Source organism: Asparagus officinalis, chromosome 1 (genome assembly GCF_001876935.1).
Source record: "Asparagus officinalis chromosome 1, Aspof.V1, whole genome shotgun sequence".
NCBI lineage: Eukaryota > Viridiplantae > Streptophyta > Magnoliopsida > Asparagales > Asparagaceae > Asparagus > Asparagus officinalis.
The window spans coordinates 56,876,039-56,885,343 of NC_033794.1; positions in this window are offsets into that span (position 1 = coordinate 56,876,039).

Genomic DNA, 9,305 nt, shown 5'->3' on the forward strand with positions numbered 1-9,305 from the left:
CAAGCCAGACAAGCACCATAGTGGTGTGTCTTTTCTTAGGAGGGCTTTCGGGGTTCTACTTAGCAAATACCTCCCGGAAAGGTGCTGGAGCCCTCAAGGGCTATACCTACATTGGCTCCTCATAGCCATAGGCTAATACTCCTTAGCTTGAATGATGTGGTTCCGGGCTTTGTTTAGCTTGAACGATACAATTCCAGCGTTCTTCAAGAATGAACAAGACCAGGCCCCTGCTTAGAATTAGGCATTTCTTCTCAAAGAAGAAAGTGGGCCCTACGGTGGGCGCTAAACTGTTGATGCTCGTAAACAAACAGTCGATGGGGGTTTCCCGCTATCAGATGTAGTTTCGATCCTGGCGACGGTGGGGAAGAAGGAGAGGATGAATGTTGGAGCCGACTCCTCCTCCGACTTTGTGCCCGAGACTGAGCATGTGGGGTAGACTGATAGCTGTAGGCATCTAAAATTGTCTATAAGTTCCCACATGCAACTCAAAGCAAAGAGTGGATGAGTTAAGAAGGCTCACTCAATCAGTTCGTGTACGTCGGTCAACACGCGCGTATCAATCAGTTCATGAGCGTCGGTCAATACACGCGCGTCAATCGGTTCGTGCACATCAATCAACACACGCACGTCAATCAGTTCGTACACGTCGGTCAACACGCACTCGTCAATCAGCTCGCGCGCGTCGGTCAACATGCGCACGTCAATCAGTTCGGGCGCATCAATCAGCTCGTGCGCGTCAGTCAACACGTGCGCGTCAATCAGTTTGCGCGCGTCAATCAGTTCGCACGCGTCGGTCAACACGCGCTCAACAATTAGCTCACACACGTCAATCTGCTCATGCGCGTCAATCAACTCGCACGCGTTGGTCAACTCGCGCGAAGCGTACAAGTCACCATGAAGGGCGAGTAAACGAAATGATAGAAAATACAAGTCCCGGAGAATCAGAAAAAACACCAAAGGCTAAAACCCCGCGCCCGCGTGTGTTTGGAGGAAAATTTGTAGTAAAAAAGAAAATGAAGGAAAATTAATTTGTATTCCTTTAATCTTAGTTACAATTGAATTTCCTGATTATAAAAGCGAAGAGAATTGATGCAAATCCTACCCTTTGTTTAAGTCTGGGTTCTTCACAGTGACGATGGAGTGCCTCCCTCGAATGCTCGCGTCGAGTTTGCTCTCCGTTGACAATCCGAACGTCTTGATTCACTGGAACAATATCTCCTCCTCACGATTTGACGCAATGGAGAACTTACAAAGCAAGTTTTAGAACTCTGGACGAGTTGATAACTCTGAACGAGTTTGAAACTCTATGAAAGAGTTGATTTAACCGAAATCGGTTTATAAGCCAAGGATGAAAGCCCTGTGTTGTCGAACGTTGCTGAAGGATGAACGTCGATCTTCCCCTTGCTGCCAAGCCGAAGATCTCCTCTTCGCTGCCAAGTCTAAGATCCAAAAAGCTAGTCCGAACTCAATTGAGTTTACCCATATTTATAGGGAATTAAGGGGTGTAACCGCCCCTCTTAATTCTCTCCATACTAGGGTTGAGAGGGGTGTAACCACCCCCTTAATCTGCTCCTAAGTGGGACGGAAATCCCTCAAATTATGGAGGGAAAACAGTTCCTGCAACCGTTCAGCTCGTGTTTGAACGAGTCAAACACCCACGTTAGCGTTCAGGACCCTAACTCTGTGTTTTAGAATGGAGACGCAAAGTTGGGTACTCGCTGGGTGTTAAAAAACACGAGGACCGCTCGCGTTTTGGAGTCTGAAGGTTGGAAACGCGGGGGTCGCCTGCGCTTCGTTTGCTGAAGGTTGGAAACGCGAGGGTCGCCTGCGTTTTGCTTATTGAAGCTTGGAAACGCGGGGGTCACCTGCGTTTCAGGAATTGAAACGTGAAGATGAATTCCGCGTATTTAGAAGGAGCCAATGACTTATAGCTTCTTCTGCAGAGCGTTGCAAAGACTATTATCTTGTAATCTTCATCTTGGCTCCTTAAAAATATAAGAGTCGTCAGATTGTAACTTCCGATGTTGATTGTGAAGACTATTGATTAGAGCTTTCATCAGTTGTTGTGAAGGTCATCAGATTGTAACCTTCATCGGTCTATGTGAAAGTCTTTAAATTATAGTCTTCTGGAAGTCGTCAGATTATAACTTCCATCATCGGTGTTTGATGGGGGGTCAACTATCTATTTTGATTTTTTTTGACAGCCTACAGAACCCCCTCCAAAGTTTTCGAAAGTTCGCGGTTGACTGGGACGAATTTTCGGAATACTTTGGATCTCAACTTTGATATTGGAGCTGTTGATTCCTTGTCATAAAGGAGTTGTTCTTTGCACTCGCTTCGAAGGCACTTTGGTTGAAGAGATTTGCCATGCAAGACCTGTGTGAAGGTATGCATCACAATCCTACTTCTGGAATACGGAGGATGAACCCTGTATTTTGAACTTGAGACGCGGGTCTCACCCTTGCATGTTGAATTTGGAACACGGGTATGACCTCGGCGTTTGGTTTTTGCATCGCGGGTCTGACCTCAGCGTTTTGACTTAAGACATAGAAGTGACTTCCGTGTATTTTTGACTAAGTCTTTGAGAGTTGTCTTTAACTTATCTGTTTCAAGTCTCGGCTCACATCCATTAAGCTAATGGACCTACGAACATGCATAGGATTTTTGGCAAACCCTCAGCCATCAACGGATTTGATAAGCCTTTACCGACTACCGTTTGAGTCGGGCTAGCATGTGAATTATTTGAATCCGTTTCACATGTAACGCTGTGCTAAGAGAATGAACCCTCTTAGACTTGATGCTATGATTTTTGAATACATAGATTTTGTCATTTTTACGGAAAAAGACTAACCGGTAACGCGTGTTAGGCGTAGGCTTATCTCTAATTAGGAATCGAGATAAAGTCCCCCATGCGTGTAAGGCATGAATGTTGGCGTTATTAATAACAACCTGCTACAATGTTGAATACGTAGACTTTTGTCCTTTTTACGGTGAAAGACTAACCAGCAACGCGTGTTAGGCATTGACTTATCCCTACTTAGAATTCGGAATAAATTTTCTCATGCGTGTAAGGCATGGATTTTGGCGTTATTAATAACGACCTGCTACGATGTCGAATACGTAGACTTTTGTCCTTTTTACGGTGAAAGACTAACCGACAACGCGTGTTAGGCGTTGACTTATCCCTACTTAGGATTCAGGATAAATTTTCCCATGTGTGTAAAGCATGGATTTTGGCGTTATTAATAACGACCTGCTACGATGTCGAATACGTAGACTTTTGTCCTTTTTACGGTGAAAGACTAACCGGCAACGCGTGTTAGGCGTTGACTTATTCCTACTTAGGATTCGGGATAAATTTCCCCATGCCTATAAGGCATAGATTTTTACGTTATTAATAACGACCCGCTACGATATTGAATACGTAGGCTTTGTCATTATTTCTTCCTGTGTTACTTGAAACACTGAAAGAAAGTTGGAAGCGCCAGAGGTGTAATATTAACTTGGCATGAATTTCCACTTAGAGTAAAATTCAAAAATTATAATTCCAGAAAATATTTAATCCGCTAGGGATTTTATAATAAAAACTTGCTATTCTTGTTGAAAAGAGATTAACAAGTTTATTAGGGGATTTGACTGTTAGAGGTGTGATGTTAACCTAACAGTATTTTATGGGCTTATCGCTCTATTGAAGAGAGTCGATAAGTTGGTTTGATCGTCAGAGGTGTGATGTTAACTTGACTAAAATTTATAGACCTATCACTCTATTAAGGAGAGTCGATAAGTTGATTTTGTCAGAGGTATGATATTAACATGACAGGAATGTGTTGCGATCGGAGTAACTTTGTGGACTTATCATCCTATTGAAGAGGATTGATAAGTGGGTTGTCAGAGGTATGATGTTAACATGACAGGAATGTGTTGCGATCGGAGCAACTTTATGGACTTATCATCCTATTGAAGAGGATTGATAAGTGGGTTATCAGAGGTATGATGTTAACGTGACAGGAATGTGTTGCGATCGGAGCAACTTTGTGGACTTATCATCTATTAAAGAGGATTGATAAGTGGGTTGTCAGAGGTGTTTGATATTAACGTGACAAGAGAATGTGTACTTGTGACTTGCACAAGATTTTGGGAATTAGCGTCATGTTGGGGAAACTTGATAGGTGAGTTTATCATAAAAAATGATGAATTTTGATGCTTGTGATTTGAATAAGATTTTCAAGACTTAGTGTCTTGCTGGGGAAGATTGTGATTTGTGCAATTTTGAGGACCTATCATCCTATTGGTAAGGATTGATAAGTTGATTGTCAGAGGTGTATGTTGTTAACGTGACAAATTGAGAGTAATGCGAGTTGAATGCATACTCTATGGGGATGATGATCGTCAGAAGTGTAATGTTAACTCGACGATGTGAAAGATTCGTTACTCTTAATCCAATGGATTCCAAGTAACCAACCCCCAGTCTTGATTAAGACTTAGTAGGGGAATAAAAAGAGGTAGACAAGGCACATCGCCTAGTGGGGTACTATCCATGAAGTCGAAATAGAGGCATATCACATGGTAGGTCATTATCTGATGAGTTTGACTATCAGAGGTAACTGTTAACGTGATAGTTTTATGGACCTTCTATCCTATTGAAGAGGATTGGCAAATTAATAGACTATCAGAGGTAACTGTTAACGTGATAGTTTTGTGGACCTGCCATCCTATTGAAGAGGATTAGCAAGCTGATGGACTATCAGAGGTAAATGTTAACGTAATAGTTTTGTGATCCTGCCATCCTATTGAAGAGGATTGACAAGACGATGGACTATCAGAGGTGATCATTAATGTGATAGCTTTGATAGACTTCGTGGTTGACAGAGGTATTCTATTGAACATGACAACTCGGAAAATTTATTATTCATATTCTAATGAACTACAAATAAACCAACCCCCAGTCTTGAACAAGTGTAGGGGGAAAAAGGAGCAGACATGGAACATCGCCTGATGGGCCACTATCTAACGAGCTTGACTATCAGAGGTAATTATTAACGTGATAGTTATTAGAGACCCTGGCATCCTACTAAAGAGGATTAGCTTTAGTGGCCGTAGTATCTTTCCCTTCTGACTGAGAAGATTGGGCTGGGTCCGATTGCTCAGGTTGATCCTGCCTATTTTGTTCTTCAGCTTTGATCCTGACAATAATCTTTTGAGCCTGTTTGCCTTGAGAGATTAGTTGTCTCCAAGAACGGCATTCTGCAATTCCTATTCGGACTAGGAGGTCAGTTTGTAAGTTGTGTCGACAGGTCTCTACCAGTGTAGACTGTGTCATACCTGACGAACATCGCAGAGCCATGTTTCGAAACCTCTTGACGAAGGCTTTGACGGACTCCCTCTTCTTCTGCTTAGTGGCGAAAAGGGTATGGATGGAGATTTCTGTATCCTCTTCAAAGAATCTCAATAGGAAGAGTCTCTCTAGATCCGCCCACTTTTGGATACATCCCGCAGTCAGTTTCCTAAACCATTCAAAGGCAACTCCCTTGAGGGTGCTAATGAACAATCGAGCCAGTATGGCATCGTTTGATATCATATTCCCAGTCTGTGACTTGAAATAATAGATATGTTGGTTCAGTGATCCTGTACTGTCAAAAGTTTGTAGCGTCGGGACCTCAAATTTTGGAGGATAAGGGGCTGAGATTTGAGCATGGCCTCCTGCTCGTCAAGTCTCTTCGCGAGATCTTCATGATTTCCCGTCATATAAGCAGAGCTCTTATGTTCAACAAAAGAGCTTGATGATTGGGACTCTGCAATGGCTGAATGTTCATCATCGGAATTAGTTCCTCTGGCTAACCTCCGATAGTTGACAGGGGGAATGGCTCCCATTCGCGTCCGAGTGTGTTGGTAGATTCCTTCAAACTCGTTAGCGATTTCTTTGACGGTCGGTTAACGACTTGTCTCGGAGTCATCGGAGCTAGGACCGGAGGCATTCCCTCTACCGATCACATTGATAGTGACTCCAGGATACTCGGTCTTTGGAGACTTCTTCCTGTGCAAACGTCGTCGTTGGTTAGGCAAAGCAACGTTCGTTAATTGGTTGAACACCAACAGTTTGGCCGCATATGAGCAGCATTGATATCCCGAGAGGACCGTAGGGATCAGTCGTTCATATTGGAATGAACGAATAATTTGTTGCATCGGTCTTTCACTCGATATGAACTCTCTCAAATTTGTTGTAAAGATTCGAGGAGAATTACTCACTGATCGTGAGGTTTGAACTGGAACCCCCAGTCTATGATTGGACATGACTGGCTCTTGATGGACATGAATCTGGTTTAGATGCCTTGGATCCATGAACTTCATATATCCGCCTCTCAATCTAGTCGTGCTACGCAGAGTATACACCAAGTTCTGTATTGAATTTGGCACTTGGGACGCAAATGTCGCGTTTGGCACTTGCGATGTGAAGGTCGCGTTTGGCACTTGAAACGCGACAGTCGCATTTGGCACTTGAAACACGAGGTCCGCATTTTGGTTTGGCAACATGAGGGTCGCGTTCTTCAGTGTCGACGCGAGGGTCGTGTTTTGACTGGGAAACGCGAAGCTGAAGTTTGCTATCAACGTAGGCTTGAGGTCCGCATTTTGGCTGTAAAATGCGCCATTGAGGGCCACGTTCTGTCCGGTTCTCGTGATGTGCTCATAAACACGAGGCTTACATTAAGGGTCGCGTTGAGGCCCATGAACGTGAAGCTCGGGTTGATTGGAGGATCGACTTTCTTGGAGTTGTGCCGAAGCTAAGTCTTCTCCTTCAGAGAGGGGACTGTATAAACAGTGCAACCCCTAGGGGAGACAGCCCTTTGATGAGTCGGTCACAACTGGAGCTTTAGTCTCCTTAGAAACTTTGTGGATCTTACGCATAGCCTTGGGGCTAAGGGATCCGGAGGAGAGGGCCTCCTCGAACTTGGCTTGATCAAACTCGATGATCAGAGTTTCGACGGTAGTTTCAGTAAGATGAACATCGGATTGCGCCACCACTTCTTCATCAGAGAAGCTTTTCCCCAACGGAGTCGCCATCTTTTGTTTGGAGGAAAATTTGTAGTAAAAAAGAAAATGAAGGAAAATTGATTTGTATTCCTTTAATCTCAGTTACAATTGAATTTCCTGATTACAAAAGAGAAGAGAATTGATGCAAATCCTCCCCTTTGTTTAAGTCTGGGTTCTTCACGGTGGTGATGGTGTGCCTCCCTTAAATGTTCGCGTCGAGTTTGCTCTCCGTTGATGATCCGAACGTCTTGATTCACTGGACCAATATCTCCTCCTCACGATTTGATGCTATGGAGAACTTGCAAAGCAAGTTTTAGAACTCTGGACGAGTTGATAACTCTGAACGAGTTTGAAACTTCATGAAAGAGTTGATTTAACCAAAATCGGTTTATAAACCAAGGATGAAAGCCCTGTATTGTTTAACGTTGTTGAAGGATGAACGTCGATCTTCCCCTCACTGCCAAGCCGAAGATCTCCTCTTCGCTGCCAAGTCTAAGATCCAAAAAGCCAGCCCGAACTCAATTGAGTTTACCCATATTTATAGGAAATTAAGGGGTATAACCGTCCCTCTTAATTCTCTCCATAATGGGGTTGAGAGGGGTGTAACCGCCCCCTTAATCCGCTCCTATGTGGGGCGGAAATTCCTCAAATCATGGAGGAAAAACGGTTCCTGCAACCGTTCAGCTCGTGTTTGGACGAGTCAAACGCCCACGTTGGCATTTAGGACCCTAACTCCGCGTTTTAGAATGGAGACGCGGAGTTGGGTACTCGCTGGGTGTTAAAAACCACGAGGGTCGCTCGCGTTTTGGAGTCTGAAGGTTGGAAAAATAGGGGTCGCCTGCGCTTCGTTTGCTGAAGGTTAGAAACGCGAGGGTCGCCTGCATTTTACTTGTTGAAGCTTGGAAACGTGGGGGTCACCTGCGTTTTAGGAATTGAAACACGAAGATGAATTCTGCGTTTTTAGAAGGAGCCAATGACTTATAGCTTCTTCTGCAGAGCGTTGCAAAGACTATTATCTTGTAATCTTCATCTTGGCTCTTTAAAAATATAAGAGTCGTCAGATTGTAACTCCTGATATTGATTGTGAAGACTATTGATTAGAGCTTTTATCAGTTGTTGTGAAGGTCATCAGATTGTAACCTTCATCGGTCTATGTAAAAGTCTTCAAATTATAGCCTTCTGGAAGTCGTAAGATTGTAGCTTCCATCATCGATGTTTGATGGGGGATCAGCTATCTATTTTGATTTTTTTTGATAGCCTACAGCGTGGTTTGACCCGCACGAGCGCGGGTCAGATCCGTCTGACCCGCGCAAGTGCAGGTCAGATTGTGCCGCCCCACACCTCCCGCGCTGTTTTGACCCCCGGATGCGTTTTTTGACGGTTTTGATCGGTTTTCTTGGTTTTTATCCATTTCAGGGGTTCCCAACTGACTTGATATCATCTATAAATATGGTTAGGCCATTATTAACTGAAGATAAGGTCAAATCATTCATTCTTATCCGAAAACCCCAAATCGAAGCTTATAAATATAGGCCTAGGGGCTCAATTCACAGGGGCGAAATTATTATCAAGACGAGGAGGTGCTGTCGAACTCCATAACTAAGAGTCACAAATTTCAGCGAGGGTTAGCGAGATTCCGGCGAACTCTAGCATAAAGAAGGAGCTATTCGAAGGATCCGGAGCCCGATCTCACCGTTCCTTAAGATTAGGCTTGGTCTTAATCTCGAGAAGTGTACTGATTTCGCTTGGTCGATCTCAGTGCTTTAAATCAAATACTTCCTCGACGAAGGCGAAGCTCTGCTGAATTTTCTATCAACCAGATCCAGATCTAAGATGGTCCACGGATATCGACATCCCCGGCACAGGCAAAGATCCCACACAAAGCAATAGGCGATAAACACCTGTTGCGTGTTGTTTGAACAAGAATTGTATCTTTTATTTTCATTGTGTAAAGGTCTTATAAAAAGACCGATCTTTTTGAACTTATTGTAACAATCAAAGTTGTAATGAGTTATATAATGAAGAAAACAATTTTCAACCCAAACACGCTGGCAACCACAGTGGGAGCCAACAGCTTCGTTGCTGAAGCTGTCGTGTCGCAACCTTGGATCTGCATCCCGGTTGAAGAAGTGGTCGAATATGAGTTCGACCAACTGAAGTTCGAGGAGTATCTGTCTTCCTCCTCCTCTAAATTCTCCGCCCCTTGTAAGCGCAGGAAGGTCAAGGCCCCCGTTGCTGCTGTCCTCTCGCTTTGCAACGTCCCTCTGGCTTCCAAC